At 38.7% G+C, this 18,619-nt stretch overlaps 1 protein-coding gene across 2 annotated transcripts in view; it reads left to right on the top strand.

Moving 5' to 3' along the window:
- Positions 1 to 18,619, top strand: part of LOC100646794 (protein rhomboid) — a 490,668-nt gene that overhangs the window by 211,187 nt on the left and 260,862 nt on the right. The window lies entirely within an intron of this gene.

Below are 18,619 nucleotides of genomic sequence, written 5' to 3'. Positions count from 1 at the left end.
CGCGTAAACACACATATGGCAGCTGCGAAAAGTATTTGCACGTGTCCTTATTTCCTAATCGTTATTTTCCAAGCATTCTTCGTATCAGGATGCACGTTTCATTTTCCACGGCATTCGTTCGAAACGATACGTAATTTAATATACTTGGACTTAATTAATAAAACGTGTATAGATTCCGTAATCGTTACGATGGTTACGCAACTAACTGTACGATTGTCAAATTTTAACACGTATCGTATCCTATCGCGTTGCATCTACCAGAATGCTAAAACTCTGGATATTCCAAAACCAACCAACCGTTAACATTAGGGAAAAGAAAAGAAATCTTCTAAACAATAGAACAATAAAATAGCCGCGAATTATACTTTTTACAACAACCGCGTATTACACCGTATACAACGCTACGCTACGCTAATAATACGCAATCAGCTATTCACCAGTGAACAGAGTCAGCAACAATGACGGCAATCAAACCGAACAAAACTACCATTCGATTCTCTAAAATTTCCTAAAACAATCCGGTTTCATTAGTAACCAGGTCTCGTTCGCTCGATACGTGGCACGCTTCTGAGAACCCCTGGATGAGGCGACAGCGCGTAAAATACGTATCCGGCCACGCGTTAAAAGACAGAAGGAATCGGCGTTCGACGCGGGAAAAGGCGTACGTACGCGTGGCCCAGGGTTCCGTCACCTGCGCGCGGACCTCGCAGAATGCAGATCGAGCGCGTGCACGGTAAACACGAAGCGGCGAAAGAAAGGCTGGCCACCGTGGAGCCGCATCAATGGGCGCTCAATGGGCGCCGGTCAACAGTTTCCCGGGCGCGGAATCGGCGCGCGCCAACCTACGTTCGCCGCAGACCGAGTAGATGAAGGTGCAACCGTATACATCGTACGTAAGTTCAACGTGGAGTACACGGGATAAGAACGGTCAAGGAATAGGCAGGCGGTTTGTGATTCATCGCCGAGAAACGCGTATAATACCGGTTGCTAGGCCCGTGCCACCCTTCCGTTCTACGCACCATACTGCATACAGGGTGTTTTCCAAGTTGTATTAGAACGTGATACAACAGGGACGAATAATCGGGCCATTTGGAAAATTCTTGAATATTCTTAGTTTCGTAACAGTGGTTAATTTTATTTGCTTTCGTTTATACGGTTCATTTTAGAAAGTGATGATGTACAGTGCGTAGATAAAACGTATAATGTAAAAAGTATAGGGCATTTACCTGTGGAAAGTAACGTTTCGCCTGGCACATTACGAGAATGAAAGAGAATTCATTTAGGCGAAGATAAACCTTGTAACAAGAATGTATAAGATTATGCGATATTCGCGAGCATTGTGTGTTACGAAGGTAGGAAAGAGGGAAACAAGGTACGAATGCGGAAAGGAAAGGGGGAAAGTAATTTCATAAAATGTAATGAAAAAATATAACGCAAGCACGTATATGTATATCTAATCTATGTATACCGTACGTGTACATAGCTGAAGATTTTCATTTCAAGGGAAATTGGTATCTTGTCATTTATATAACGGGAATCGTCGTTGAATGTAATTATGATGGTATTAACATCGGACAAAGGGTTCTTTCAAAAACATCCTAGCGAAATAATATTTTCGTTTCTTGAATGTCATTCTAGAGATCTTTAGAAATATTCGAGCATTTCTTAGATCTCATTTGCGAAATTAAATAAATATTTGCGTTCGTTTCAACGTTCTCCGATCCACTAGTCAAAAAGGAAAATAAATATTGCCTATCTGAAAAACAAAATCTCGCTTTCGCTAAAAGGAACGCAATCTCGTTTATTCGTCCCGACTAACGAACCTATGTAACGAATGACGAGTTCGTAAATTCTAGATAAAATGGCTCGCCGAAAATTTCCAGAAGAATTTTGCTCGCCACGTTTCGCGGTTTCCACAATCACCTTTAACAAACGATTACATCGCTCAAAAATCCTACAAACGCCCGTTACAGCCAGCGCGTCGCGCGCCCCCGCAACAGATAAATCCAATCTATTCTTTCACGTTTATTTATACCTCGTTTTGCGAAACGTTCCGTTTTTCTTTTTTCTTTCTCTCTCTCTCTCTCTCTCTCTCTCTCTCTGGAACACGGTGTACGCGTAAGTTCACATTGTTGCAGATACGTGGGTGCAATATGGGTGTTGGCACGGATTGTCGCATTGACATCCGCAAAAATCCCACGTGGCGGTAGGTCGATAACGTTGTTGTGCAATAAAGTGTTCCGATCACTTTGCGAGATTTCTGTCACGGTCGTTAGGATTCATTGAAAAGTGTAAATCGGCGTTTCCGTTCGTACAGTTTCATTCGTCTCCAATTTACTTCGAAGCGAAACGTTTTTGAATTTCGTACGGTGGAAGAAGCAGGTAGAAGTAGACTTTGACGATGAACGCCGCTGTGTGCGTGGCGTATTTTCTTTACAACGGTGCCTTTGGTTTTTCTACAAACTCGAAAATCCGGAAATTTAAAAACCGACTCCTACGACATTTCGTTGGTTTCGCATTCAGTTCGAAGCAAAATGTGTGAATTTCGCATAACGGAAAATATAGGAGGCAGCAGATTTTGATCGCGAGCCGCACAGTTCGTTCTGCATATCGTCTTCGCAATGGTGTTTTAGTTCCCCCATTATCGGAAAAATCGCGAAATTTTTGAAATTTTCGTAACATGGTAATTTCGCGAGGCTAGTAATTATAAAATCATATAGCAAAAGAAAATGTAAGGTAGAAAAACTTTGATCTTTAAATTCATATTTGAATTCATATATCGCAGTAACTATTACCTTCCATCATTCCCACGCTTATTTTTCTTGTCTGTAAAAATGACGCTATCGCCTGAAATATTAGATTAATATTTCACCGAAAGTAATAAAATCTCGACGTATAATTTAAGCTCCTCAGAGATTCGCACCAGTGAACAGAGAATGATCTCACACATTCTACACACAGGCATTCTTTACCGTAAATAACTTAGACACTGAAAGCGATCCGTACTCAAACCGACATTACAAACTTCCTAATTTCTTCAATATCGCGTTATTGATACATATCGATCGATCTCGAGGCAGAGCGTAACGACGATAAACAATCTAACCACCGTTAAGTAAATTCACTAAACTTTTTCAATTATTTAGCTCTCTGTAACGTGTCATGATTGCAAATTTCGAATCGATAACGTAGCTACTTCGAACGTAAAAGTACGTATCGTACGATTACATAGAATCCTATTTACTATATGAGATGGGTACTATTAATAAAGCATCGTACTAAGCCACGCAAACTTCGTCGTGACGGAGCGTTAGAAAATTCATTGGACGTAGAACCGATCGTTTCACACGCGTTGAAAAATACAATGGGACAGGAACAGGCCAGCAGGGATGCATAAGTATGCGCGCAACGACGCTGTTAGTTTCCGGCGGATCGAGTTCTTCCTTCCACGGTTTAGTCGCGTGGGTAAAAGGACACGGACGCGGAGGACGAGACGGACGCCTCGACGCCGACGCCACCTACTCCAGCTTCTAGCTTCTTGCCTCTTGCTCCTCCACCGGCAGTGACTCTCGCTGCCACGAATTATGGCTTCACGCTCGGTTGAACCGACGATTTATGAAGCGAAAGATCGAGCGAGGTGTCCGAGGAAGAGACGAAACGACGCGACGGTCAGAGAGTGCTGGAATCGGGCGCAGCAACTTTTCTCGAGATTCGTTCGACCCGCGTGTCCTTGCAGATAGTCAGAGGCCAGCCATTTTATAGCCGACTGAGGTTTAAAATTTTAAAATGAAAGATTCCATTTTCCATGGTTATTAATCGTTCTCGCTCGCGTTGTCTGACCGCGTCCATACGCGTAATTTGGACGAATGTACGAGATTTATGTTTCCTACCTAAAGGTTCGCGCTGATTCATACAATACGATTCGTAGATTCGTATTATACGTTTATTAATTACTGGCGATATCGTGAGAAGGTTGCGATCGAAGATATTGCGGTCGGAGCGCGAAATCCGCGACACTGCTTCGAATTAAACGGATCTATGGTTGGTTCTCTGCTGTGCCTCTTCTTGAATTTATGTAGCGATAAGTCGAGAATAATAGGAGGAAGATGAAAGTTATTCGAGTCGAGCTAGGTAGCTTTGCCTTGTAATTCGTCAAATTTCATCGTGAATATAATATTTACTGTTTTTAAACGATCTATGTTTGAAGACAGATTGTTTAAAACGTTGGTAGTGGCCGGATAAACTGTGCCGGATAATATAAATACCTTTTACATAATACGTACGATACAGAGGTTTTCAAATTAATTTGAAATTCGACCCATATATCATCGATATAGCCGTGCCTCGTTACTGTGCTTACGAAGTTTGAAAATGTTTTGTGCAATACGTACGGTAATATACATAACATACATATAATACATGTTAACAAGTCTCAATATAATATATTCATACAATACGTACAATACACACGTTTTTAGATTGGTTTGAAACGTGACCGATGTAATCGCGAGGCAGTCGTGTCTCATTACGATGCCTATGAAATTTCAAAATGTTTTATATAACGCGTACAATACATACGCAATCTCGTATGATATATTTTCACACGTCACTGTGCGTTTAATACGTACGGTATACGCATTTTCAGATTGGTTTGAAGTTTCACCAATACAATGATAGCAATCGTGTCTCGTTACGATGTCTATGGAGTTTCAAAATGTTTTATACAATACGTCGAATAGCATACGCGATTTCGTATATGATAGACTTTCACACGTCAATATATATACAGTACGTACACGTTTTCAGATTGAAATTTGGTCAATAGAATTGTTCGGGATTTGAAGTGGCCGTCTGTTTATGACTCGAACAACACATCAACGAGTCTGAATTTTCCACGTTCCAAGTTGTAAACCTTACGATGCGGACCACATTAAGAGGCTAATAAACACCCTAAGTGCCTAAGGTCTAAAGTAAACATCTGATACTTGCTGGTCAATCAGCAATACCAAAGGATATGCGCCTACTAGAGTACACGACCATAATATTTGAAATAATAGATTTCCATCCCATAAAACCCATGGTGAAAAGGATAGAGGACCAGGCGAAGCTTCTTGAGGTTCCTTCTCAGTATGAACAGAGTTTTAACACAATCTTCATCAGGACGTCATACTCGTGCCACACTAAACCGTATTAACTAAACGTAACATTATTCTGTCTCTTTGTGTGTACTAAAGAGTACAAATGAATAACCTAAACATACTACTACTCGGCATCTTTCATTTACCTTCACCTTTAATCTCGTTCAAAGTTGCAACCTGACTGATAGCCACTTAGTTGAGAATTGGCAACAATAAACATAACACTTGTAGCTCGTCACAGCGATAATGAAATTCCCAAATGTTTCGTACAACACTTGCATACGATATACAAATAGAAGTTTTCTATGGTAAGTGTTTAAATACTATCGTTAGCCCCATTGAATGTTTTATCAAGGAAAATATTATTTCAACCCAATTAGAAGTTCCCGCTGGCAGCGAGTTGATTGAAAGAACGACGACAATGTGGCCCGAAGCTACGCAGCACTCCGCGCCGTCATAAAAATTTTCAATTTCCTTTTGTTAATGGAATCGAGATTCATCCTTTGTTCGCGAATCGTAACGAAAGTATTCGAGGAGTTTGTAGAAATCGCGGAAAGAAGAAGGTGGAAAACGTGGAAAGGGAAGAAAGGGGAGCAGCAAGGGATTGACCTCTGTCTCCCGGTAATTGCTTGTTTTATCTTAATAAGAGTACATACCGTAGCGGTGGTTACAACGTCTAACGTATCTCTTTTAATTAAAGCACCCGGCTAAATCGATCTTCCTTCGTCTATTTTCTGTCGTTTCCTTTTTATGTCTGTTCTTGTCGAATTATTTATCCGCTTTCTGCATACCCTGATCTTGTCGTTTGTTCCGCTGTTCTTTTCTATTACCGAGTCATAAAGCGAGAAAAAAAGAGAGAAAAGACAAGGCTGGAAAAGAATTCGGAGGAGAGAGAGAGAGTGATGCAGGGAAGTGGTCGTACATATTCATTTAGAGAATATTGGCTGGAAGCTTTTTCCACCCTTCCGGGAGAAATTCTGTAATTACACGTGAAATACGTCCTCCCCTACGCATATGTTTAACGTTCTGCTTCGATCCATTTTCATTGTTATCGTGCGAAAGGAATTACGCGAAAGCACCTGCATCGTGACTATGTGGAACACCGGAATTACTTGTTAAAGCTCCGTACATTTCCATGTTTCTGTACAAGTCAAAATCAAATCAGTTTTTTTTTACATAATAATTGTAACTACTGTGAATTTAATAAATCGTCGAAGATATCGTCGAAGCGGCCTCGAATAATATTTTCACACAACCTCGTTTCCCACTGAAATGTTTCTTCATCGGGTTCTATAGCCACATGTATTTTCTATAGTTATACGTATGAAAGTACCACCAAGTGACAGAAAACTTACTCGAATCTAATTAATCAATATGCGAATACCTTTCGTTACTACTTTGCGAACGATCGTTTCCATTTACAGCTAAATTATTCTCATCGTTTAAATCGCAGCTTCGTTTAAAACTCTCCTCGTATCTTTGCCTCGTGTTTGCAAATCATGACCTATTTTAATATCAATATCCATATATATAAATTTTAACGATACATCGTCGTCTACGCAACACTCGCGCGTTCCTTAATTGGTTAACACGCGACAGAGAAATAACACGAGTAACGGTGCATTTCTATGGAAAGTGGTCCGTGCAGAGCACAAAGTTCGACCGGAAGGTAACAAACTCGTTTGACTTACGAAACAAGGCGTGGAATAATGTTGCCGTGCGGCGTTAAAAGACAAACAACTCGGCATCTTCGGCAGACGGCCACCAATCTACCGGCAAACGAAGACACATCGAGTTTCGCTTTCCGTGTCGTTGGAAGGACCAATTTCGCCGTTCCTCGGTCGCCTGCTGCCACGTTAATCGTTATTTATGACCGTGGCTACTTTCCGTGCGCGCCGCGGATACACCTTCTATTTGCTTATCGATCTACGGCCCTTGCGAGATTGCGAACGGACCGAACGATACACCTCCGCAGAGTCCGCGGCTTCGCTTCGTTTCGTTCCGCCAGCCCACTGTCATCATTTTTCTCACGATCGGCCGCGACACGGATACACATCACCGACACGATGATTTATCGCTGATTCACCATCACCGTGAAAGCCGTTGTTACGCGAAACGCTTTTAAAACGCGTCGCGTATTTTCACGCTGATCCCTCTTCTGCCAGTTTCTACTATCTCCATACGACCGAAAGCAAGCCGCTATTTTATGCCTGTCCAGATCTCACCGAGAGCGTAACACTAGTGGCGGTATTATACTTGCTTTATAGTCAAAGTGTCTCGCAGAAAGTATTCCAACATTCTGGTAGAATAAACCATTTACGAATGTATTCTGCGCGTTATGAGAAACATTTACAACTTTCGTCAGCAGGTATTGTTACAAGATTCGATTATCACGATGGTTAGACCGCGTATTTTGACGCGTTCGTAGGGAATCGGAAAACACGGAGACGAACAGAAAGCTTGTAACGTGGGAAAATATATAAAATATTCAATGTGTTATAGCTTCTACAATTATATCGAGGAGGAAACAATTTTCTAGACAATATTTTCTATGAATATACGTGGAAATTCGTGGTCTAATGATTCTACTGATCAAGTTTGAAACAACTGTGAAAATACAGCACGTAGAAGCTACTAGATATTCGATGCAAGTAAATACGTATAGACTGGCTAGAAACGTATTTGCACATATTTTATCTTCCGATGAAGTTTATCACGCTTTACATATTTCGCAATTTTCTGAAAATATTGTTATGCGAATGTACGTATATTTTACGGACAGAAAAAAAATGATTGAATAGTCAATTATCGATGTATACACTAAACATAATCAAGTTTTTTACAAAATTTTGTCTAACATCTATCGGTTTGAAATTCTAGCAATATAATCACGGCGATCGTGTTTCATTATTAATCATTGCACTGTCAACGAGATCAATATATATGTATTTGATGTTTGTATTTATTTTATATATATTACTGTATCGTATTTGTTTCTATACATATGAAAGCTTTATGTCGGTGAACATCGTCGATGGAATTTTTGTCCATTTAAGTTAGTCAGTGGGTGTTCGTTCTACCCGCAATGAGAACCGGAAGTGTGTAGGTGTCGCGCATCTCTAGAAACAACGAAGTCATGTTGGTGGATATATCCGTATTAAAACGATCCGCTGACACGTTTCCTGCGTTACTCATAGAATGCGTTAACGTTCGCATTAACTTGATTAAATCAATTAGCAAAATTGTGATTAGACGTGGCGGTATTTTTGCCTACACAAATTATAGTAGGTCTCCGACCGTTTGCGGTACAAACTTACATTTCTTCACGGTTATTTTCTAATATTATTTACCTACTAATTAACTGTTTCGCGCATACCTTTCAAATAACAAATTAAAAAATAAATACAAAATAAATGACTCTTAAGATAAATCGCAAAAGGCAATAATCTCCATGATTCTACGAAAATAGAGAAGATTGTATCGCTTAAATTTGTATTATCTTTTTTTTTTTTGAACTTGGCATTCCAATTAACGTAAAAATATTTTACGTGCGAATGTAACGTGTCACGCGAGAACACAAAATTCACGTTTAATTAAACCGATGCAACGATAATTAATAGAGAATTGCGATGTTGATTGACCTACGAATAATACACTGTATGCTTTGAATCTGAATAGCGTTCAAACCACGTTTAAACTTCAATAACGTGTTCCGTACGTTGTGTATCAAGTTCTTACTGGGCTCTAATAATTCTGTATATCAAAATGCGGACTTTGCTGGGACGTCTTCTCCTGTTTCTAAAGTTGTTAAACTCGCTGTAACTGAAATGAATCAAAGTAGACACACACGAAAAGCCGTGTGCATGTTCGTTTAAAGATCACGTTAATAACGTAAGAACAGACGCTATGGCCGGAATAATCAGCACAATTACATCGGTGTAATTTAACATTCTTTATTTATGTAAAATCACTTACAACGGATACGTTTTCCTCGTCGTTATTCGAAGTGCAAACTCAGTATATATTGTTACATATAAATTCTAAATGACACGTTACAAGTTTGACGACCTTATCGTCGGCATTAAATTCGTTAGTAACTTAACAATAATCGATCGATTCGTATGACGTAAAATATACGAAAGCTCCAAGAAATGCATATCTGCTATTTAATCGCTACATCGTATTTTGTCTATCAAAAAACTGAAATAATTTGAAACATTTCTTTCATCCAACAAAAGATTCTCATCAAACGTTCTTAATTCTACAGACAATGGCAAACTTTAACAAAAAGTTTCAAACGAGCACATTGAACGCCAAAACTTGGTGTCCAAACACGACTGAACAACCGCATACGCTTCCACATCCATGATAAAACGCGCAGTCTCTACATGCAAACGCAATTAAAAACAGAGTTTTGAAAAGTCCCGGAGCGCCTCTGCGACCGGTAGATTGCAGAGAAACGAAAAAGATAAAAAAGAACAAAATCAGGGAAAACTTGTCGGCGTTCGTTGTACGATGCACGGCCCGTGTTGTCATCAAATTCATTTAGGCAAATATCAGATCAACGTAGCAGAACATCCAAATGGTGATCGCGAACCGAGCATCGTCTCTGTCGCTTTCGACAACAGCGAGAAGCGATTTCTACATCGCCGTTTCGCGTTTGCGCGTGTACGGCCGTGTATAAACGCGGAGGTGTAACTTTTTCGTTTCATTCACCAGCCATTCAGGCGTCCCGTGCACAGAGAATCGAGGCATCAAGAATGTAACGCGTCGCCGTGGCACACCATGACGCTCATTCATGGGAAGAGAGCACGTGCTCGATCGCTGACTCCTATGGCCCCGTGAACCGGAAGGGGATACGAGCTCGTCTCGAAGCTCGGTCAAAAATAGCGAGAAGGAACAAAGACGCGTCGCGCCACTGCTCCGCTCCTTTCTATCCCGCCATTCTGTCGCGAACTTCGCGTTTTCCGCAAATTTACTCTGCAATTTTTGCCACGTAGATTCCTAAAGCGCCAGCTTTCCAAGGGAAACAAAGCTTCTTCTTGCTTGAAAGGTTCGCTGGATTCCTCTTACGCGTCGGCTAGCGTGTTTTAAATGAGGTTTTTTACGAAAGAGGAAATTCGAGAAAGAGGAGCTTGGTCGTGAAAGGGCGTAGATTTCTGTAATTTTTTCGATATGTGAGAAAACGCGTGTACTCAGATGGGGCATTTTAATGGAAGACCTGTTAAAAATGTGACGTCTTCAATGGCTTACGATTATCTTATTCTAGCGTGGAAATAATGCGTGTTCTTTACGGCTCTGTGCTAGCTTCCGGATAGATTTTTCTTTTTAGAATCGGATGGTGGTATTTTAAAGAATTTTTATTAAAATTGTATAATCGTATAGGAAAATTTATTTATCGTATCGTTTTCTATTAGTTGCTGTACCTTTGTACGAAATATTCGTTAGAATTCTGTTGGATATTTCATGAAACGTGGAGCGGGAAATCTATCTAACTGGAAACTCTTGCATGCCACTGTGTACTTTATAAAAATATTCTCATATAAAAGTGTTATTTGACGCTCTTTCATATTTTTTTATTAACTCGGTTAATAAAAAAAAGAACAATTATTCCTGAAATATGAAATAAAAATATATAGCCAATATGGTCGACTACACACAGGGAGAAATTCCACTGTCTCGATTCTTACAAATTCGTTAATGAAATATTTATCGATTGACGAAAAGTGTGACCCATTCAGAAGACACGTAAATTGAAAAGCAGAGAGAAGCAGCTATGTTGCAAACATCATTTTTTAAATTTACCTTGGAATATACTATTATTTATATCATCTCCTTGTAACAAATGGATTCGTGGTAGTGTCATTTGTTTTGTGAAAATTGAACATCAATTCTGTATTTGCATAATGAAATTGAGAAATCGACAAAAACCGGAGTTGGTCATTGATATAGTCAGTATCGTCGATTATCTTTACGTTCTGTAAATCGATAAGAATGACGGATTAAAATAACTCGTTGCCTAATTTCTTTTTAATTTATCAAAAAGTGTGAAATATAATTTATCGCATTCGAGGGACGATTGATCGGGTGAGTGCAGTTTGATCTTTTAATACCTTGCATCTTTCGAGATATTGAGGTGACCTTGACATTTTTTAAACAGCGTCGTATATTTTCTATAACATTAGTCGACCCAGCGCGTGCACGTACTCTTGGACATTCTCTGCAGAAAAATTTGTCAAATTCAGCGTATGAAAGGCAAAAACACAAGAGAACCGCTTCGCGATTTTCCTTGTCTTTCGTACGTCAGATTTGATTAGGTTGAGAAGATCAAACTAAAGTTAAAATATGTTCCGAACTAGTGGTTTCTCAGTATTAACAGGTTAATAGGATCTTTGTGTAAAGAATATCCAGCTGGATCGACTAACGTCGTAAAAAAAAATAAGGCGCCATTTAAAAAACACAAGTTCACCTGAACATCTCAAAGAATATAAGAAACGAGAAAATCAAACTATATTCAACCGATGCTCACGTTTCTCGAATACGATGAGCTTTATTTCAAGCGTTGCTTGGTAAAGTCAATGGACAACGAGTTATTTCAGGTGGTCATTCTTATTGATTCACCCTGTATATCAGGCGAAGAAAAATTCGACTACCTTCGCATAAAAAATCGACCACTCCCAATCCTTCGAACGGCCGTGTAAACGGCCTTAATCGAATAATCAGAAACGGAGCGTCGACACGTGAATGCCAAGAAGGAGAGAAGAACATATTTCTGCCCCTGCGTATAAAACGCGCGCCACAAGAATGGCAGGCATACTGATCACCGATGCGGAGAACGACGCGGGCACAGAACGAGAGAATTCGATGCACAACCTCGGATAAAGGCCTATCTATCGGCTTGTATTCTCCGACGATCCTAAAACGTTCCTCGATTTTCGGTCGGATACCGCACACCCCGAGGCGATGCGCAACATAAACGAGCTACCTAGCTACACCACGATGGCCCCTGCAAAGTGATCTAAAGCAGCAACGGGAGATTATTTCGCTGCGTTGCATTGCCACGAAACACTGGCCACCGCTGTTAAACACGATACAGTATCATCGTGCGCTTCGATATTAAATTCTTTTCTCTTTATCCCAGCTGCGATTCGAATTCGATTTAAATCGCGAGGCTGCGTCAAATACGCAGATATTACATCGGTATGGATTTGAACGCAAGACTTCGTGTTCGAGGCGAAATTGGAATAAATTAATCATGGGATTTTTTATCTTTCTTAATACTCCATTTCAAATTGCGACAAGCGAATGTTTACGGATTTATGGTTATTTACTCTTGCTGTAGAATATTGTTTTATTTAACGTGTAGTGCAGCTTGGGAATTATAAAAATTGTTGCAAATTTATAGAACGTGTTTAAAGATGGAAAATACCAATGAGAATCTTCGATTAATTTTCTATACTATTTTTTTTTAGCTCTTTCGCCAAGTAAACTAACAATTGGCAATTTTGGGACGAAAATTACATAAATAAGGACGTAATAAGAATTTCGTTGCAAACAATTTTCCTGCTATATCACAGTTCGATTTCTGCAAAACGTAGCTTGAAGAACTTCGATCAAACGTAACAACTACTACGACTTTTAAAACAAATTCGATATCGTAAAACACGATCTATAATTTCAACTAGATCGCGAATAATATATTAGAATGATTAAAGCAACTGTAAACTATCAATCAAAGAAAATACACTTATCCGCGTTCTTTGGTCGCAGTAAAGTTCCATCTACGAGACTTCCATCGCATATAGATACTGCAAGCATGGAAAAGTCAAAATATCCAGTTTCTTGGATTTTGATCGTAGTTTGGCAAAAATCCCGGACGTCCGATAAAGAATTTCGCATGCGAGGACTAAAGTCGACCGATCACTCGACGACCGTAATAACAAAGAAGAGAAAGAAGATTCAGTGGATTGGGTGAATGGTTTTGCGGGTTCCTATTTATCGACCCAGTGGCCGGTAGTCTGGATGGAAACACGTCCCGCTCCCTGGGGTGCTTTCGTCTGCATATCGTGAAATTCATGCGACAAGGGTTATAAATAAATATCGTACGTCCCTGGCACGCCCGTTTGTCGCTCTTCAAGTGGTTCTCTATAAAAATACACCTTCCGAGGGGAATACATTCCCCTTGACCCGTTCCGCGGCCAAACGTTTATTATTCAATGCCGGTAGAGAGATCAAAAGTAGTCGGCTCTCGTCTTCGCGGCCTAGGTTGTTTGTAGGTCACAGAAGCCAACGGTTCTTTTTTTTTCCTCTTAAAACAACTATATTAAGAGAACATTCATAAAGTTGATTGAAAATTCGTATTGCGCGTTACGAAACGAAGATATTATTTTAAATTTTCTAGATCGCTTGTGAATCGAGTTTAATGAATATTTCTGAAGCGCGTCACAGACTGATTTTAATAAAAATTTCCCACATATGATAGGAGCTAGATGGTACTCGTGTTAATCAAAATTTTTAATTAGAGTAGAAGACGAAGATGACATTTCTTTTTTTTTTATAATAAAGATTAATAATAAATCGTATCGATAGACGAACACAAAAGTTTCATAATATTCAACCATTGGAAAAAGGTAACATCATGGAAAGTTAAAAAAAAAATTGCTTTTCCTAAACCGTGCACGCGTCAATGTCTACTTTTACTTAGAACGACGTGCGTTCATAAAATAAACCATCCGAAGGGCGATTAAAGGCCGGACGAATTACTCCAGCATCGTTTGACGATCGACGTTAATGGGAGTTCCGGCATGAGAAAAAATAAACCTATAAGAGTGCTCCTCCCTTGTCTCCTTTATATCCCCATGTTTTCGTCTTTATTGTTTTTTAATCTCTTGCTCTTACCTCGTATTTTTTTCAATTTACCGCGTCACATTAAATAATACCATTCGTTGCTGCTACCACGTCCCATAAACATTTATAAATAACGTCATAGGTCGATAAATTTGAAATTGATATTAATACATGGCAAAAGTAACGATTAAGCGTAATCGATGAGAGAATGATGTTCGAAGATGCGAAAGCAATGTTTATTTCATCGGATGTTATTTTTAAAAGGATCCGCAGCTTGTAAATGTCACGTAGATCTTCCTATTGTAATATAACAGTTTCGAATTTCAAGCTGCCATCGTAGTAAATTTACAAATTTAATACAATGAATATGAAAAGAATGTAAAAGGGCCAGAGATATTTATATCCGATTCAGTTTTATGATAAATGGTGAATATGTGTCCCCCGAGCTTAAATACAAACATCGCATCGAAATAAACTTGCAACCTCGCTATACGAGAACAGTGGAACTTTACGCTATTATAACTGCATAGATAGTGAGAATAGAATGTACGTTCGTGTAATATTTTTCACTTAAAATGGCTTCCTAGATAAGTTCTCGAAGGCTTTCTCACTCGTTCTCGGACAGCCTTTACAATGTTTTATCATATTCGCACGATACGATCTACGAGTTTCAGGAACGAGGTTGTAAAACATTAGAAGATGCGTTTAATAAATTTTGCCTGTTTATCACTGCGAAGTTTATCGCTTTGAAATCTACATCTTTTAGTCGCGTTTCCGTTCTTTAAAAAATTTCTCAAGAAAATCCGTAGAAAATTTCTAACGTAGAAAATGAATCGGGGGAAGATTAAGCGAATAGATAATGAAGTATGGCAGTGTCTTCTTGCGTCAAAAATTTTTGCGTAATTAACGTACCATTGGGTATCCGTTGTCGTAGCAGAAGAAAAACGATCTTTCATCCAACGCTCGAAAAGAAACGATTCATTAACTTTTTCGTAACATTTTACGTTCATTGCAGAACCTATGAACAGAATTTTCTACCAGTTACATCCCGATTATGAAAGGTTCTTTCATTTTATTCGGGCTATTAATATCGACTCGATTTCAAGACTATTTCCGGAACTCCACTTACTTTAGATTTTTTTTTTTTTTTTATACAGTTTCACATATTTTTAATTCGACGAGTCGATCGCTATACATAAAACTACTGCCACGGTCAAGTATTATTTTCAATATTAACTTTATCGCGAAAAATTATTAATATTTTATTCTTAGTACCTTTTTCCAAAAATCCCGATGCGAAAAATTTTATTCCGCTTCTTTCGTTCGTTTAATAATAAAAATAGAGAAACCTTTCATGTTACACGACGAATCAATCGTCTTATTTTTTTGACGCGAAAGAAGCGCGCACGCGATATCGATAACAATCGATTATTTCACATACAATAAAATCAGCATCAAGAGTAAAACTTTCGACAGCGCGTAAAACGTATAAAATACAGCGGGAATCCGAATCGTTTCGATAATAAAAAGCTGTTTTATCTGCGATTCATCGTTGGATACGATTTCACCGCGGAAATACATTCTAAATACGAAATATCAGATACCGTGCGCAGATATGCCACTGAAAAGCTTGATTTCGCGAAACGTAGGAAATTTAAAAAATGCTCCTAGTAATTTGATCGTTAATGCACATCGATTCGCCGATGTAAAATACGCGCGTCGTGGAATTCGCATAATATTCGCGGCGTATTTGAGCGCTCGCGAGAATGAACTTCATCTCGCTGCGACTCGCATTAATCTAGAGGGACTAGACGCGTTTAATTTTGAAATACGACGGTTTAATTGCATTTTCGTGTAGGTGGAATACTTCACCTGCGATCGTTATACCGGCGAATACGGTCCGCGGTTTATTCATCGACATTTTACGCCCTATTTATTGAAATTTCGAATTATTATGCCAGCCCGATGTAACATTTCTATCCGACACGATTTTTACGGAAAAATTATTTCACCTACTAATATTGACGTTATGCGTTCAAACGTGATCAGCGTGAATTAACGCTCAAATATTCTACGTCATTTCTTTATATTTAGGAACGTGTATTTTACGAGAGATCTTCGTCAATATTATATTATATTATATGTATATTGTTATTATCGAAAGAATTGATATTACGAAATTGCCTGCTCTTGTTCGATATAACAATATAGTATGATTGATTGAACGTGGTACTCTCAGTCAGCAATAGCTAATTTCTTATTTTCAAGCTTCATTTTTACGAATAATTGTGAATAAATAAGAGTGATGATAAAAATGGCACGCGGACAATACGATTTAAGCGACTCATAACTAGCAAGAAATTCTTGCTTAAGCAAGACACGCGGAACGAAATTCTCCGGTACAAATTTCGCTGGCCTGCATTTATAATTTAATTTTCTATTCGAAGACACGATGAAAACAAGTAAGACGATTTACATGAAAATGTGATTTTCCATCTCGTGACAGATATTCGGAGGGAAAAGAAAGGGGAAAAGGTAGAAGCAACAAGCTCGCCGAGAAGAAAAAAAAGTAATGGTCTTCTAGAAACGGCAATTTAAGAGTCTCACGGATTCTTTTGATTTAATCGTCTAACCGGAGAGAATTTTCTGCCAACGGCAGCGGTGGCATAAAAAGAACGCGTGGAGGCGCGGGCGTAGCCTTTAAGACGTTGCAAAACGAATTATCCACGTGGCAATATGCCGGCGCTTGGCGTCGTTTACGCGCCACTTCGTTTTACGATCGCTGCCGACTGTTATATTGCTCTCGCCCGGTTGTGTTATCGCGATCTCGCAACTTTCTTTTCTCGTTGCAGTGCTATTAAAAAAATATTATCAAGCAACGAACGATGATACGACAGGTGGTCCGATATCGAGCAAACGTAACGCCACATTTTTCTCTATGAATCGTTCGACGTTGATATAAAGCACTGGAAAAGATGATTCGCGCGAGAATTCTATGACAACTTCGAATAAATGTCCGTAGCACGTTTTCGTCGGTGTTGATTTAACGATAATTAAAAATACGGTTCTACGATATCTGCGGGTCGTTTTAGTACACACAGGTTGCTGATATAGCGATGTATTATCGAAAATGATGTGTGTTCTGACTTATGGTCGAATGAAAATTAAATAGTTTCATAAAATCAATCTTTATAACTTCACGATTTGAATCGCACGGAGGCCATGTAGATCAAGTCCAGCTTAAACGCGTAGAAAAACGACAATTACAAATATTATTTCGTTTTTTTAATTTATCTTGGAATTTGTGGTTATTCGTACCGTCCGTTTGCGATAAGCAAATTTATGAAAATAAGATTTCTTTTTTCAGCTGTTCAATGTTAATTATGTGCCTGGATAGCGTGAAACCGATAACTGCGTGAAAAGTGGACTAGGTCAGTCTGGCTCCCGAGAGACATACTTTAATTAAACACAGTTCTTCCACGATGTAATAGCAGAAACATTTATAACAATTTCCTAATATGAGGAATTAAAATATTTATTTAAAAAACATCGAGACGGTACCGAACAGAAATTAGAGATCTATTAGAATATTCTTTTATTTTCCTACAAAAGTAGCAAACATAGACAATTTTATCACCTTGGATCAAAAGAATAAACTTTCGAATTTTCGCGTATTAAGATGCGTTACATAATCTCTCTTTTATAATAACTAGAAATAAATTCCAGCATTGAGAAGGGTTCGACGATCGATCGTGAGAGATAAGCAATTAGTTGCGTGTAATTATACTTAACCTTCCGTCGATCAGATAAACGAGATGCAACATCCTTCGATATAAAAGTAGAAAGGCATATTGTACCAGCACGCAAAGTTCATATATCGCGCACTTTAGATGCTATCTTTTCTCTGGTTTGACATCTCCGCGTTTCGTGGCTGTCTGAAATCGACGTGAATCGGCGTCATCGCGAAAAAGAAACGAACAAAGTCTGATTGGCTATTCGTTTATTTAACCGATGATTCTTCGCCGATCTTCAAACTTGCCTCGTTCATCGTAATTGCGCCACTCCACTTTGAGATGTAAAACAGTAATATTACAATAACCGCAATAATATGACGACTTCTAGAAGAATTCTATATCTGACGAGTTATTTTACTGCGCGATACTTTGCATTTTTATTTAGCAAGTTATTTATCTAAAAGCATTTATCCCTTTCCCTCAAATTACTTCGAAATTCAGATTTTTCTTTTTACGATATTATATATTTATTTATGGAGAATATTGCTCTAATATAACATATTATTATATACAGGGTGCGTTATTTTAATCGATCCATGCAAGTATCTCCTAAACTATAGATTATTCGAACAAGGGTATCAAATAAAGCTTGTCCTGTTTCAAGGGGAACGTCTTATGGTGACCGTCAGATTTGTTTCAGTTTAGGTCAGGTGCAGGCGTTTTCGAGATCTTAAGGTGATCTTTGTCTTCTTCCGAGTGGAACTTTTTCTTATATTTTTTTGTACACCACTCGATGCAGTTGTTAATTCTCCACGAAAAGGTATTATAGTCGTATCTGAAAATGTTTAGTTTAAAAGGTACTTCAATGTTAATTTCATCAAGCTGAGCATATAAAAGACA

This window comes from Bombus terrestris, chromosome 11 (assembly GCF_910591885.1).
Source record: "Bombus terrestris chromosome 11, iyBomTerr1.2, whole genome shotgun sequence".
NCBI lineage: Eukaryota > Metazoa > Arthropoda > Insecta > Hymenoptera > Apidae > Bombus > Bombus terrestris.
Note: the sequence above shows the minus strand (reverse complement) of the source record. Positions and strands in the feature narration are given on the sequence as shown.